At 26.9% G+C, this 17,259-nt stretch overlaps 1 protein-coding gene across 3 annotated transcripts in view; it reads left to right on the top strand.

Annotated features, from left to right (window-relative positions):
- The first annotated feature begins 8,408 nt into the window (after positions 1 to 8,408).
- LOC129988316 (zinc finger protein 26-like) overlaps positions 8,409 to 17,259 on the top strand; it is a 49,126-nt gene continuing 40,275 nt past the window's right edge. The window contains exons 1-2 of one of the 3 annotated variants that reach the window (XM_056096520.1): positions 8,409 to 8,457; positions 14,278 to 14,360. The gene's annotated coding sequence lies outside the window, so the exon portion shown is untranslated. Of the gene's footprint in view, positions 8,580 to 14,277; positions 14,361 to 17,259 lie in introns of all 3 variants that reach the window. The other 2 variants (XM_056096521.1, XM_056096518.1) reach the window with 2 other exon arrangements.

Here is a 17,259-nt window from a genome sequence, read left to right as displayed (position 1 = left end):
CCTGGTTCGAAGCAACTCTTGAACTCTTGTAGTAGGCTATTTAATTGATTACGTTGTTCTTTAATTAGATGCTTACCCTCGTCACTTCGAAGATTTATGGTAGATGACGTTTTAGGAATTTGAATAGAACTGGACGTTTCTGCAATCTTTTCTTTTGAGTCAGCAACTTAGCAGTTTTCATTATTAGAAGGTACCTTGTAGAAAAGTACTGAATCTGAGGTTTTTCACAGAAATGAGATTTTCCATTGGGAGTATCGAGAACAATTCCAGCAGACTGGAGAAAACAGAACTCTCTAAAAAAATTCTGTTTCCCTTTGCTTCCGGTAAAACAATTAGTTTTGTTGGTATCACTTTACCTTCGACCTCAAAATTTACAACCGTAGTCAAGACAGCTACGTTAATATGTGTTCCATCAGCGAGTATCAAAGAAAAAGTCTTGGATTCAAATTTTACTTTTTTGCTCTGTAGCATATGGAATAACTTTACTCCAGCAATAGAGTGAGATGCATCGGTATCGGCACATACAGCAGATTCCACTCCACAAATTTTGAGAATAATTAAATTCTTAGGAGATGTCAGAGATTCAAATGTAAATAAATTGATGCTGTTTACAGACGCTTTAAATTCTCCTTTAGATACCGAGCAGGTAGGACATTTAGATTGTATATATCCTGGTGTTCCACATCCATAACATTGGATAATTCTTCTTTCAGGGATAGCGTTTGTCTTCTTGGAGAATATATTTCTTGCTGTCTTTTGTTGTTTATCTTGATGTCACAGTGGACTTAGACCTTCTCTCGGTTGTTGCGAAATCACTTCTAAAATTTTGTTTGTTATTTGGAGTTGAGTGCTTCTTAGAACCTTGACGGTTATTTTCACAGGCATCCAATTTCTCTGCTAATTCTAAAGGCTGATGATTCCATTCTGCCCATGAATCAATAAAATGTTCCTTAAGATCAGGTGGTGTTTTTTTTTTTTTTTTCTAAATTTGGTCGCTAATAATTAGACTTTTAAGCTGTTCAAAATCTTTAATGTTAAGCTCTGTTATTCAGCCTTCAAAATATGATGCTATTTCAAAGCAGAAATCTCTCCAAGTTGTATTTGAGCTGTTCTTGTGTTGCGAAAATAACTGTCTGAAACGATCCGCAGTTAATCTGTATCGCTTAAGAAGCATTTCTTTAACTTTACGGTAATCTTGCGAATCTTTCTTATCTTCTCTCGCAATAAGTTGTACTATCTCAGTAGGCAATGAACTTATCAAATAAGGAATCCATTCTGATTCTGGAATGCTTAAGAATTTTAGTTGATGTTCAAATATTGTCAAATAGAGTCCTATTTCATTTTCTTTCGGGTTAAATCTTGAGACAACTTTTGTAATATCCATTCTGATATAGTTTCCTGAACTGTCTCCTTTTGAGAAATTTTTTGCATTTCAAGCTGAATCTTCAATTTTTCTAACTCAAAAGCGCGTTCTTTTTCAACGCGTTTAACTTCGACGGCCTTTTTCTCCTCTGCTTTCTTTTGTATAAAAGATCAAGATGAGTTTTACAGAAGTTAGCATCATATGATGCACTTTTAGTGATGAAGTCTTTGATAATTAAAAACGCCATATCGCTTGTCACTTCAATTCCGAGATCCATAGCCAGAGCCTTTAGATCATCAATTGTGCTTTGAGCAAGGAAGGCCATGTCTAAATGAATCAAAGTGGAACTAGAGAGGGAGTATAAATGAGTGTTTATCTTGAGGCACCAAATGTTAAATTATTATAAGAGTTCTTTTACGGGGCAGTCAATTGTAAAGTTATAATTGATAATCAGAAATGTATATATTTACTCTATATTTACTCCTTATATAAAAATGTATTTACACTTAACCCCATGTCATTTCATATTGCGAATCAATTGCAAGAAGGAAATGATGCCAAATACATCATAGAATCAAGGAATATGCATTCACTAGTTGACAAGACAAAATTTAAATACAAGCTTTCACTGAATATCAATAAATTAGTTATGACTTCAACTTTACTGCAATAAAATAAGAATGCAATCTCAAATTTTATTATTAGAAAGTAATGAAATTTCCCTTTATTTAAGTAAGATTTCAATTAAATTTCATATTTCTTTGCACTAAAATTATAGATGTGATAATAATACCATTCAGAAATAGAAATATTTAAAACACTATATTTATGCATTAAAATACAACAGTAGAATATTTTTTTAATTGCAAAGAAATAAAATTCTTCTTTTCAAAACGTTAGAAAACCATCTGAAAAAACACATAAACAAGCAAAAATAAAATTTCACAATAACTGAATATGCATTCGCACTTTTTCTTCTAAAAACAAAAACTCAACAGCAGTTATTGAATATAAATGATTAGTTTCAATTTAATATGACTGATTACTCAATTCTCAAATGAAAAGAATCCTTTTCATTTCCGGTGAACACTTTCAGAGTTTTATTTTATACTAGCCGCCTTTGGCGACATGCCGGTTCGACAATCTTAATGCTCGTTAAAATTTTAATAATTAAATATTTTAAATAATTCCTACTTTAATAGCGTCATCATTAAAATATTTTAAAACTTCAAATTTCAATTCACTCATAATATTATTAAGACCTTCAGTCATAACGTAATCTGTATCTCTCTAATTTTCTGTTAGTTCCCGTAGAATTTATGCTTTAAATTAAAATGGAAATGAGTAAACTGCAATTAATATAATAATATTTTTTACTGAAACAAAGCATTTTTTTTTGTAATATAATTACTGAAAATAGAGTCACTGAGCATTTAAACCTTATGGGATATTCTTTAAATATCTTTTTTAATTTATGTAATATCTCAAGAATTTGTCAACAAAATTTTCTCAGACTGATCATGAGCAGATCAATTGATTAACAATGTTTAATTTTAAATGCATCAAACATTAAAAAAATAAACAGAATCGTTTAAAATAATTGGTCGAAAACAGGTAAAAAAAATTACTTAAAAAATAATGAACTTAAACTAACAATTTAATTATAAAAGCACACAACTAACCTAAAAATAATTTAAATCGAGTCGAGTGAAAATAAATGTAAACAATCAGAATACAATGCGCATTCGTGAATTTTCAACGCCAGTTACGGTAACGCAAATGCGTGAATTTTTCTACGCCAGTTGGGGTAACGCTATGCAGATTAGAAATTTTTAATTTTCTTTATTCTGTTTTATTTTTAATTAAAAAGTACTTCAGAATGAATCTGAAAGATCTATTAATTAACAATGTTTAATTTTAAATGCATAAAACATTAAGGAAATAAACAGAATCGTTTGAAATAATCGGCTGCAAAGTGTTAACCCTAGCCTCATTACTGTTGGGAAAAAAAATTGAAGCCTTGCTCATTTGGTGATGGGGAAAATGAATGTTTTTTGGCGGGAAAGTTAGTTTTCAATTAATAATTAAAATTCCAATTAAAAATTCAAAAAAAGGGACACCAGGTGCACATTCCCGACCTCTAAGATACACATGTACCAAATTTGGTAGCTGTAGGTCAAATGGCCTGGCCTGTAGAGCGCCAACACACACACACACATTGAGCTTTATATAAGTATAGATAACTTTAGTCAATAAATGCTCCGATGAATCAGGAATTTTAAATTTTTACATAGGTTCTCTGCCCTTTGAATCATATTTAACAAAATATTCTTGAGACACTAATATTTTAAATAAAAATTGTGGAACTCCAACCAACTAAATCAATCACTAAAACTGACTGATTTAATTATAAAACTGACTGATTTATTTATTAAATATTTTACGCAATTCCTACTTTTGTAGTTTTTTAATCAAAATATTTTAAAACTTCAAATTTTGATAGTCATATAATTCACTCATAATATTATAAAGGCCTTCAGTCATAACGTAATAGGTATCTCTCAAATTTTCTGTTAGCTCCCATAGAATTTATGCTTTAAATTAAAGTGAAAAGAATTAATCTGCAATTAATATAATATTTTTTACTGAAACAAAGCATTTTTTTATAATATGATTACTGATAACAGAGTCAATGAGCGGTTAAACTTTATGGGCACTAAAGAATCTTTCTTAATTTATGTAATATCTCAAGAATTTGTCAACAAAATTTTCTCAGATTCATCATAAACAGATCGATTAATTAACAATGTTTCATTTTAAATGCATCAAACACTAAGAAAATAAAATGAATCGTTTAAAATAATCGGTCGAAAACAGGTTAAAAAAAACTACTTAAAAAACGATGTACTTAAAACTATAAGTATATACATAAAAATATATAACTAACATAAATACAATTTAATTACAAAAGCATGCAACTAACCTAAAAATAATTTAAATCAAGAATTATCCGTTGATAATATTGTCAACAATCAGAAAACAATGCGCATGCTTGAATTTTCAACGCCAGTTACGGTAACGCAAATGCGTGAATTTTTCTACGTCAGTTGGGTTAACGCTATGCAGATTAGACATTTTTAATTTCCTTTATTATGTGTTATTTTAATTCAAAAGTACTTCAATTAAATCAATGTTTAATTTTAAATGCATCAAACATTAAGAAAATAAACAGAATCGTTTGAAATAATCGGCCGAAAAATATTAAGCCTAAGCCTTTATTAGCGTGGAAAAAAATTCTGAAGCCTTACTCATTTGGCGGTGGGGAAATGAAGATTTTTTTTGGCGGGAAAGTTATTTTTTAATTAATAATTAAAATTCTAATTAAAATTTTAAAAACAGGACCCCAGGTGCACATTCACGACCTTCTATGTATACACGTGCCATATTTGGTAGCTGTAGGTCAAATGACCTGGCCTGTAGAGCGCCAACACACACACACACACACACACATTGAGCTCTATATAAGTATAGATTAAAACAAATTCATTTGCTCGAGAAAGAAAAAATAAGTAGACATAAAAGAGAAATAATTTAACCTGCCACTTCCGTTCAGAAAAATTTAATGGAAACCTTGGTTCTTTCTATTTTTATAAATACTTAATGAATGAAAAATTACATAAAGCATCAATACTATCAATACTACTGCTTGCTGTAGTAAATGGCAATGTAAAGAAAAGTATAAACACAATTAGTATATTTAGAAATAACTCATTATAATTATTATTTAGTATGCATTGCAATATGTCTTATGCGTTATTTACATCTCTTTCATTCAAAATCAAATCCCGTAACAAACAAATTTCTTGGATTAGGTTTTCACCAACATCTGTGTTATAAAACTTTATGAAGTTTTGGAACATTTCTGTAATTGAAATTTTTCTAAAGTTGTTATATCAGTGATAAATTTGAAATCAGAAATACTATTTGATATACTTTTAAACCCATCTTCTATTTATACAATACTAGTATCAATTACAGTGTTAAAAAAATAACATCTAAATTCCTCTACCGGTTTTTTTTTTTTTTTTTTTTTTTATATATATGTATAACTTTGGAACCTAATATTTTCCTTTTTCGAATTCGTTTTTCAGGAAAATGTTCAAATTATGTGCCAGAACTTCTGCTTCGTCGAAAAATGTGTTAAAGTTTGTTCTTAAATTTTGTATTTTAGTTTTAATTTTATTAACTAAATTGAAAGCCGAGTCAAGAACAACTGTTTTTGCTTGAAATAGTTTATTGATAATGTTAATTTTGGAAAATATTGCAAACAATACTATTAAACATAAAATAAATGACATTTCTTGCCTCTAATAAACTTTAAGCTTCGGATCAAAATACTCGTCTCGACGTCCTCTATCCGAATCTGTAAATATTAGATGCTGCATACGTTGTGGGATATCCTGCATATTAGGTTTCTTAAGTTATTTATTTCATATATATATGAATTATTAATTTGATTACTTGAAATTCAATTTTAACTGATTTTATTTCAAATAGTAAGAAATTTATCATCTGTTAAATTTATTGACTTATGTATTATTAATTAGCTGAAATGTACATTTAACTGAACCATTTATCTCAAAGCATTTGGAATTGTCTATAATAGTAGTAGTTAAGTTCAGGTGTGGTTTTTTAGAATAGAATTTCGCTGTTTTAGATTTTTTATTTAAGTTTATTTATTTTTATTTGAGAACTATATTTGACATACTTGGACTGTGAATGAATAATTCAGAGAGTTGATATGATTTGCAAACGTTTTTGATATATTTAGTCGAATATTTTAAACTTTTCACCTTTTGCGACCAATTAATTAGCTGGGAATAAGGGTTGGGGAAAATTTCAATTGTTTGCACAACAAATCATTCTTAAAACCCATATATATATATATATATATATATATATATATATATATATATATATATATATATATATATATATATATATATATATATATATATATATATATATATATATATATAATGTAATATAATATGCTTTACACTGTTTTTAGCTTTACTTTGCTTTTCATTGGACATTTTTTTTTTCAATCTACATTTTATGCACATATTTATTTTTTCAATTTTATCACAATTGAAAGCAGCAACATTTTAAATTCTGAAGTTAAATTTTATTCGTAAATACGGAAAATAACAAAAAATGTATTACAAGCTTACTTAATATTGAAACCTACTCATCATGAAAAAATAAACCTTATCTTCATTCCTGGTCACAAAGATAGGAAAAAAAAAAAAAAAAAAAAGAAACCAAAATGAAATATTCGTGCAATCAGTTTTTTTTTTAGTTTCTTTTTAACAATAAAATATATTGTTACAAAAGAAATTTAAAATATTTGAAAAATGTATTAAATATAGAAAGAAAAATTATATAGTAAAAATTTTATATCATTAAAAAGATAATTTTTTGAATTTTAAGATGCTGTAAAAATTCTTTTCAACTATAAAATTTCTTAATGTTATCACGAAAATTATAATATTTCTCTTAACTAAAATTCTAATTAAAAATTGCTCCGAAAATAACTTTTCTACTCTCCAAAGTACATATTTGCCACATTTGATAGGCATACATCAGACGGTCTGGTTTATACAAAGGCAGCACATACACACAGAAACAAACAAACAGAAGCTTTTTCCTTTAAACATCAAAATTTAGTTGAAATACAATACATTTTCTCGCCAATTACTCTTGCTAACAGATAACATGTTTTTTGCAAACATGTTATCTGTTACAGGCTATATAACTTTTATAGCCGACACGGATGAGTCCCCCTACCGTATAATCAAAGTCATTATCTAGCAGGAAAATAACAGAAAGACAGCTTCTAGGGAAACCACCAAAGGTTGTGTATTTATGCTTACATTAGATTGGAAAAAATTTGAATTGAACATATTTTTTTTTATTTTAAAGTAAAAGTTTAGGAAGAAAATATTTATTAGATTTGGTTTTTTAGAAAATTCGTCGAGAAATTCTATTTTCCAAATCTTTTCTCCAACGTACAATATAATCTTCGATTTAAGCGGAAAAAAGAGAGCGAGCGAGAGAAAATTCCTTCGTCTGATCAATTTATTATTATTATTATTTTCTAAACCGGAAGAAAATATTTTAATTGCTGTGTGATGTCCTCATAGACCAACAGAATTGGAGCGAGAGAAAAAAATTATAAATTTATCAGTTGTTAAGTGTATTTCCAGTTCTGCAATTTTTTTTAAAAAAATAAATTGTATATTGCTCTTTAAATTCAGAAATTTTTAATGGAATGTATTTTTAACTGGAAATAATGCTTATAGCAACGAATATTTTTGAGATGAATAATGGTTGTGTTAGTGAAACTATTCAGTAGCATGAAATTACTAATGATTCGGTTAATTAATAAGATTGCGGTATTGTGTTGAAATTAGCATATAATTATATTGAGTATATCACTGTTCCTAAGAAAAAAATGTACAGTTCAAGGAAATAAATTTACATTTAAATATTAATAAATGAGAATAGAATAAGTAATATTTTTTAGTCTCTTACTTCAATTTGGTTTCTTTTTATCAATTTTTTTCCTTAATTATTAGCATAATTTCGTACATAACTTTTTTTTTCTTTATATATTTCACTTATCAATTTATTTCCATTATTCATTTCATAATTTCATTGTATGAAAAGAAAAGCATTAAAGTAAATCCTACATGAGAAATGTCCTTCCACCTTGGTTTATTTTAATTGATTAATTTGTCATACATTATTTCTTATTCTTAGTTTTTTTTTGCGATGTATTTTTAATGTCCCCTAGTTCGAGAGTTATTTTTTAAAACGGAAGCGAAAAAAATCGTCTGCTTGCCCGTACTGCATACAAACAAATTCGCGTCATCCCTTGGCGATGCCCTTAAAGCCGTAACAATTGCATGTATCTATACGCCATAAAAAATACGTTACTGCGCATACCGCTCCACGCAGGACGCTCTCTCAGTTTTTACCAGAGAGAGCCGTGCGGAGATTAGCAGCAGTTAGATTTGGCGATAGGAAAGGTAAGAAAATCCAAAGTAAGGTAACAATTGTAACCTTACTTCATGTTGTGCTGAGTTTTAAAACTAAATTTAGATTTAGATAAATTTTTCATTTGTGTATAATTTTATTCCATTTTTCACATGTATGTATACCATAGTGTTCCTCTTATTATATTATTTTTTAATTTTCAGTTTGATTATTGTGATTCTTTGCTTTGATTTCGTTTTCATGCAATATCTTTATGATAATTTGGTTTTGATGTCCTTGCTTTATAGATATAATATTATGATACATTTATTAAGTAAAATGGCATTTTACCTTTTTGTTCATCGTATATTTTTTAAAAATATATTATTACTGTATCTAAAGAATTCGTTGATTATTTTTATATGTTTTTAGTTTATGTCACAGAAGGAATGAGATGACATACCTGTGTCTTGTTATATGTCATTGTTGTTGTTGTCATATGTCATGATATATTCTGAAGGATATATCAATAAAGAGAATATATTCTTTAATTAGAAGAATTAATTAATATTAGAAGAATTGCATCTGATCCAAAGCTCAGAAAGGATTGCTAACTATTAATAAAGCAAAGACACTAAAATACTTTTATGAAATTTTTTTAACGGTAGTAAAAAAAAAACAACTTGATTTTAATAATAAATATTATCCACATTATAACCATGCAGCTTGAAAACAAATAAAACTAATCTATGTATAATAAATATAACCACTGCTTTTACAAATCCAGTATGACTTCCAAAAAATTATATCAATAATATGCTATGTTGCCATTATATCAATTTATGTTACTTTTGAAATAAAAGTCCATATTCGAATCTTAAATGCAGGACAAATGTTAGAAACTAAGATAGTTCAATTATTTTAAATATAATATTATGCACAATATATGAAAAAGTAGTTTTCTATAATTAGATTATAATTTTGTATTCTCCTAAAAAAATATTTTTAATGTAAGTAGAGTCTATGAAATTATAATTTTAGAAATTAATTTATATAATATATATATATATATAAATTAGCAAAAATATGAGCATTTCCATGCTTTATATATGCATGCGACCAAAAATTCAATCCCTATATTTAGTTTATTTCCCCCAAATCATTCATCCTATACAAGAGGTATAAAATAATAAGAGTCATAACATTAAATTTTTTTATCTCATTTCTTGTGAGGTATAAAAAGAGTTTCATTACATAGTGACAGATACAAATTGGCCAAATGCACTTAAATATCAAGATAATTTTATAAATTTTGTAAGATGAAGAAAAATCCTGAAGTTCAATGCTTAGTAGTACCTTCTTTTAATTCTTATACTATTGGTAATCTCACTGGGACACTTCAAAAAAAGAGGATGAGAGAAATTCTGGTATGGTGGTTGATTCATTCTATTTTGGTATGTACAGAAATGATGGGTTAACTATTCCCTACCAATAGCAGGGGTTATTCCATGGTTGGTTATGGCCCTAAGGATTTAACCATAGTTCTTGGCAATGCTGCCATTTCTGGTTATTCATATTTATCTGAATGCAATGACATGGTATATTGAATCCTCTTGTAGTAATACTATTAATAGGATTTTTTACTCATACCCTCATATATTGGTAATTGTAATATATTAGATTAATTATTAAAATCTGAATAACTAGAAATATATAACTACTTGTTTAGATGAAAAATTATCAGATATTCCAGAAAATTAAACCAAAATTTGCACAATATAGATAATTGTTGGAAGCTGATAGATGGTCATGAACAATGCAAAAAAGGAGGAGGAAGAAGCATTCAATATTAGATGAATTTTATTTTTGAAAAAAAAAAAAAGCTTATATAACTTTATTAGAATGCAGCATATCAATTTCTAGTTGTATGAAATTATTCATCTGAATTTAAAGCTATGATTTTTCATCATTTTTCTAAATTCTAGAATTAGTTTACACTTTGCATCACATTAAATGTAAATGGAAAGCATTTACTTTATTGTTTTTTTAAGTAATTTTTATTAAAAATATATTTATTTTTGTTATATAAAAGATAATTTAGTTCAAATATTTTTTAATATTTAGAACCAATCTCTTGAATACTGATGAAGTGATAATCATTCATATAAATTTTAGCTAGCTTTGCTTTAATTTTTGCAAGTTTTCCTTTTTAAGTTAAAGTTTTATTAACTGTTTCTTTATAGAATTTTGTTGATCTCAAGAATTGCTTTCATCTTCTCAGACTTTTTCTTATCTACCGAAAATAAAGATGAATGGCATGTATTCATGTTCTTCAGGTCAGGTTATTTGACCTAGATTTACAAAACTTAGCATACGTATTCTTTGAAGCATGAAAATGTGCATCTCAGAGCAATTTTATTAAAATTTCAATTAATTAAATAAATTAAATGAAAATTTCAATTTTTCTAAAATTTCCAGTAATATTTCACCTGAAAAAGAGCTCATAAATCTCAAAAAATTATGTTTTGAAACATTTTCTGCTGTATAATTTTTTTCAAAATTTTTAATTTAATTTTTTAAAAATGTTTTGAGCACACTTTATAATAATGTTGCTAAAATGAAACTCATAAACATTTTTTTTATTCCTGATAATTTTTCATCTTGCTCTTTTGACCCTCTTTTTTCCTTCTTGCTGATCAAGATCTTAAAATTTGGTTTGTTTTTTCATGTTAAAAAAGTTTCATTATAAGGTATGTTTTTAAAAAATTTTTGAAACTTTATTATAGTCAAAATTGAGCTTTAAACTGAGAATCAAGAAATGATACATTTTTTAATTCACTCATGTTTTAATATAGATGATCTTTTCAGTTATATAATAATTGTATAAAGGTGTACACAGAATATTAGCATCAAGTAAAATGAACAGAAAGTGTAATGTCCTTTAAATAATACATATTAAATATCTGCAAAATTTGTAGTTTAAAAAATAATTTACTGAAAACGTCATTACGACAGAATTTTCATAAAATATATAATTGAAATTTTTAATGACCATTAATTCTGATGAGCCAACAAGTCACCGAATTTAGTTAGTTAATAATTATGTACGTTATTTCATTTATTATGTAAATGATAAGAATTGATGTTTGCCTTAATATATAAAAACTATTATTTAGTCTGTCTACCTTATCTTAATTCAATACCATTCTAAACTTTTTTTAAAAATTAATTTTCATTTTTAAGTAATCTACTGTTTTTTGTATTTTTTGTCATGCTTTTTTAAACATTATGAAATATAAATTGAATTATAAAAACATGCAGTCATTCACCTGATTTTGGAAGTTTTCATTTATTTGTCAGGTTTTTAGTCTTAGAAGATCTTAGAATTTTTAATATTTTTATGGCTATCTATGCTAGTAAATATTTGATTTTACTTTTAAAACTGCTGAAACAAATCTGTAAACTGAAGAAAACATGCTGGAATGCCATATCAAATAGAATGCAGGGACAATTAGATCTTACCATGTTAAACTGAAAAATAGGGGTAAAACTATTAATTATCCAATTTCACTGTTTCTGTAAAGAATTAAACTATTTATATTTTAAATAATCACTTGCAATTGAATTTTACAGCCCATGTTTTTAATTGATTTTTATTTTTAATATTTTTTAATGCAAGAGATGGTTTGATCTTCCTATATCCTCTACTATTTAAATACTGTATTTAAGGGAAATAATAATCACAAATTAATAAAGCTAGTTCTCTTAATGAATCATCTATGTTCATTTTTTCTTGTTTTGTGATGATATACTAACAGGGGAGGAAATCCATGATCAATTAATAAGGATTATACCTGAGCTAACACTTTATTTTCTAAACATTTTAATTCTTAATGTGATAAATGTATATTTGGCAAATATTTAATATAACAAATATACATTTGAGGGAAAAAGTGCAGTTTTAAATTATAAAATGCACATAGTCCATGCTACAATATTTACATCCAATTATAGAACCTTTTTTCTTTCTTTTTTTTTAGAAACTTATGTTTATTTTTTATAGTATTATATTTTACAGTTTAAGAAATGAAAGAAAGAAAAAAAAAGAAATTTTATAAGGTTTTATTTTTAATAATTTCAATAGAAAGGGTATCAGTAAAACTTCAGGACATATGGTGTTAATTAACTAGCTTTTTTTTCCACTGGCACATTTTATTTCTTCATGATTTTGCTTAAAAGTAGACTGCTTCTTCCATGAAAGTTTTATTTTCTTATAAATAATACAGTTAGATGCTGCTAACATTCATAAAAAACAATTGATCGTTTAATGTAATATAGGTAATTTGAATGTTTTAACTTCTCTACTAAACATGAAAAGTAACAAGCTAATGAAAATGAATGAGGCAAAGACCATTTTCTTTTATCAATTCATTTTATTTGTTAAATGCCCTTCAGTTGTAGCACAGAGTGTCATATTTAAGAAAGATAATGCTTTTTTTAGTAGTTTTCATATATTTTATAAGCATTTTTAAACATTTTATCAATGTATTGAAATACTTATAAATGTAATGACTTGTATTCCACTGTACTGACATTGGAACATGATAATTTGACAGAAAACTGAACATTTTGTGTTAACATTTTAAATGTATAGTTTGCACATTGTTTACATTTCTTTGACTTATACACAACCTAGTTAATATTAAGCTGTTTTTTCTCCATTGTTAAATAAATTCGTTGGAGACTTCTCAGATTATGATAAATGTCTTCTATTATAATACGAAATTTGAATTTCTAAGCTTATCTTATTTTCTTTTTATCATTATCATTACTTTAAGTGCCTTTGATGAAATTTTAATTATTATGGGTTATGAATTTTGGAATGTTTATTGCTGTCATTACTTTATATGATATCGTTGAAATTTAATGCTATATAAGTTTCAAATTACTGTGCCAAAGGAATAAATGCTGCTTTATGTTCTGAAATATCAAAACCTAATACGATTAGAGGTTTATCAATTTAAAAAGTAGAATTCCTTAATTTAAACTGTCATTTAAAAATGGTTACTTAAATTATATTTCAAAATAATTTGTGTAATTGCATCTGCAACAGACTAGCTTTGTCTAATCTTTTGAGATTCAATAAAATATTTCCTTGATAAGGTAATGAAAAAAAATATTATTGTAAGTACAATACATAAATTGAACAAATATTCATGAAATTATTTTGTTTTTATGTCTAACATTGTAATTCAAAGAAAATTGAAATATCTGGAACACACATAAGCACAGAGCTGAGAATTCTTTTGAAAAATATACAAGAATGTGCACTTGAATTGTGCTTCTCAAATTAATGTATTATGTTACTAACACTATATTCTTCAAAGCCTAAGCCATTGCTGGAAATAGAAATAAAAATATTATTCATCATGACTAAGAAAAATTTCTGTATTATTGAAGATCTCTTAACATCCTGCAGATATTGCTTATTAAATAAATAAGTAAAGGATACTTTTGATTTGGCTTTGAATTTTTCTGTTTTATTTTGAAGGAATTTTCTTTGTTTGCTTATAACTTTGCTAGCTGGTGCTTCAGATTCCTTAGGTAAAGCATTTTGCAAATATAAAGAATTTTTTAAGGCAGTGTAAATATTAAAATGCATAAATAATCTTGAATATTTTAGAAGAAATTATGGAAGAATTCTTGAAACAAATGTCTTGATATGTTTGAGTGAATTTACTTATAAAATTTGTTTAGAAATAGAGTATAAATATTTGTTCTGTATACTTCTTAATTACCTTTAAAAACTTATTAATTTAGTACTGCTGAATCAGCAACAATTTTGGTAATTTTTATGTTATTATTTTTTCCAGATCTGTTACTCATTGATGGATTACAAAAATGTTTGCATTTAAAAGCTTTATGTGAAAGAAGCATCTGCCATATCATTTGTTGAGTAAGTTATATTCTTTATCAACTTTAAGTTATTTTCAGCTGTATTATTGAAATAAATTTATATTTTATATAAATAAAACCTTTTCTTTAAAGTGAATTCATAATAAAAAATATTTTTAATGAATTTACATTCATTTTATGTGTGATTGATGTATTAAATATTTCATGCATGATTGATTTGCTTTTGAGTTAATGATAAGAGTTAGTTACCAGAAGGCAAAATGATTAAGAAGTAATGAAAGTAAAAGAAATTTTGACAACAATCTGCTATTAATCTTTATTATCACATTTAAATATTTGCTGTAGTTTAAATATAATTTTTAATACATCCAGTTTTCATATATTGAAATACACAGGTTGACAGAGTCTGACAAATTGTCAACCCATTCATCGATTTTTGCTGAAAAATTGAAATCTTAATTGTAATGATAAAAAGGAATCATTTTTTAATTTCATCTGCATAATTCTGCATTTTAGAACAGTCTTGTTATCATTACCATGGGCAAATGGACATATTTTCATAGGCAAATTTTCACCAAAATATGGAAATTCACCAATAGATGGATTAAAATATAATTGAAAGCATTTTAGTGAAGTAATATTAGTGGAATGCAATGATGTGCAATCTTATCTGAATGATTAGGGTTCAGTTCTTTCAAAGCAGAGCTGGATGAAGCAGGTAAAACATGTGGACTGGTTAGCATTACATAATTTAGGGAAACAATTTATTCTTAGCTTTAAGTTGTTAGAATTAAAAAAAAAAATCCCAAATAGATCTGGAAAAATTTAATGCATTTTTTTAAACCTGATTTTAAGTCCTGGTTAGTTGAACCTTTTAGATTATTATTATTATTTTCAATTCAAACTAATTTTCACATCATTAACGGAACAAGTCAAAAAATTTTATGGATAATACCAACTAGCTGGTGTTTTCACCACAAAACTTTTTTGCACAGTTTTCAATAAAAGTGCTGTACCATAGAAAGCCTTGCATAGTTATGAAATATAAACCTTTGGTATAAATTTAGTATTTTTGGCAGAATATATCATATCATCCTTAGAGGGTGCTTTGGCAATAAATGCTTGGCATGACATTAATAGTATCCAAAAATTAAATTTGTGCTTTAGACATATTTTTACCAAACGATCAAAGCAAAAAATTTGATACAAAGCTACAGTTGTAATCTCAAAATTACATCACAGTTTTGATATATTTTGATGTGCAATGACTTTACTCATTGCATTTTCAATTATTGTGTTTACATGTTTCTGAAAATACTGACTGACTGACAGCAAAACTCTTAATTCGGTTAGGCTCAAAATTTGATAGATGTCTGCACCGTCGATGTTAAATCTATGCACCAAATTTTATCTGTCTAACTCTCTCTGTGTTGTAATTCGATGTAAATACCTTAGTGACGAGGAGACACTATGACACTAGATTGGTCAGTATCAGTTTGTGTTGATCGCTTATTTGAAGGGGACATATATGTTTACATGGAGGAGGTTTTGGCCAGATAGTGTTGTCAAATGCGACTCTGAGACGTTCGAGCACGTGCTTGAGAAGCCTTAATAGATGAAATTTTGTATCTGGTAAGATTATGGGGTTAGAGGTGGTTAGCAATGACATCGATGAGCTGATGAAATTATCGAAGAACTAAAAGAGGTGCATTCTGTTTCACAGCAAAAATCTCAGAGGAGATTTGGTTTGAAGATGAGGGAATAATAGATTCAACAGGGCAACAACCTTCCAGTGAAATAAGGGAAATGTTAAAAGCAAGGGAAATTTATAGCATCATAATAGAAGCATCATCCTATTACGGCCGCAGCTTACTGGGTTACAAATTCATTTAATGATAATGCCATACCTCATTTTACTAAATTTTGAAGAATAAGGGAAGAAAACTTTTCTTAAAACAGTTTTCTTGTAAAAAAAAAAAAAAAGACATGCATCATAAATAATAAATTACATTACTATAGATTTTATTTTTCAGAATGGAACGCATTGTTCTATTTTATACTAGCCGCCTTTGGCGACCAGCCGGTTCGCCAATCTTAATGTTCGCTAAAATATTAATAATTAAATATTTTATGCAATTCCTACTTTAATAGCTTCTTCATCAAAATATTTTAAACTTCAAATTTTGATAGTCATATAATTCACTCAAAATATTATAAAGGCCTACAGTCATAACGTAATATTTATCTCTCTAATTTTCTGTTAGCCCCCGTAGATTTTATACTTTAAATTAAAGTGGAAAGGATTCTTCTGCAATTAATATAATAATATTTTTCACTGAAACAAAGTATTTTTTTGTAATATGATTACTGAAAACAGTCACTGAGCGTTTAAACTTTTTGGGCACTAAAGATTATCTTTCTTAATTTATCTAATATCTCAAGAATTTATCAACAAAATTTTCTCAGATTCATCATGACCAGATCGATTAATTAACAATGTTTAATTTTAAATGCATCAAACACTAAGGAAATAAAACGAATCGTTTAAAATAATCGGTTGAAAACAGTTAAAAAAAACTATTTAAAAAACGATGTACTTAAAACTATAAGCATATAAAAAAAATGTATAACTAACTTAAATACAATTTAATTACAAAAGCATGCAACTAACCTAAAAATAATTTAAATCAAGTCCGCAATCAGAACACAATGCGCATGCGTGAATTTTCAACGCCAGTTACGGTAACGCAAATGCGTGAATTTTTCTATGCCAGTTGGGGTGACGCTATGCAGATTAGAAATTTTTAATTTCCTTTATTCTGTTTTATTTTAATTCAAATGTACTTCAGAATGAATCTGAAAGGTCGATTAATTAACAATGTTTAATTTTAAATGCATCAAACATTAAGAAAATCAACGGAATCGTTTGAAATAATCGG

The sequence above is a fragment of the Argiope bruennichi genome, chromosome 10 (genome assembly GCF_947563725.1).
Source record: "Argiope bruennichi chromosome 10, qqArgBrue1.1, whole genome shotgun sequence".
Taxonomy (NCBI): domain Eukaryota; kingdom Metazoa; phylum Arthropoda; class Arachnida; order Araneae; family Araneidae; genus Argiope; species Argiope bruennichi.
The sequence above is the reverse complement of the archived record's forward strand: the minus strand, read 5'-3'. Positions and strand labels throughout refer to the sequence as shown.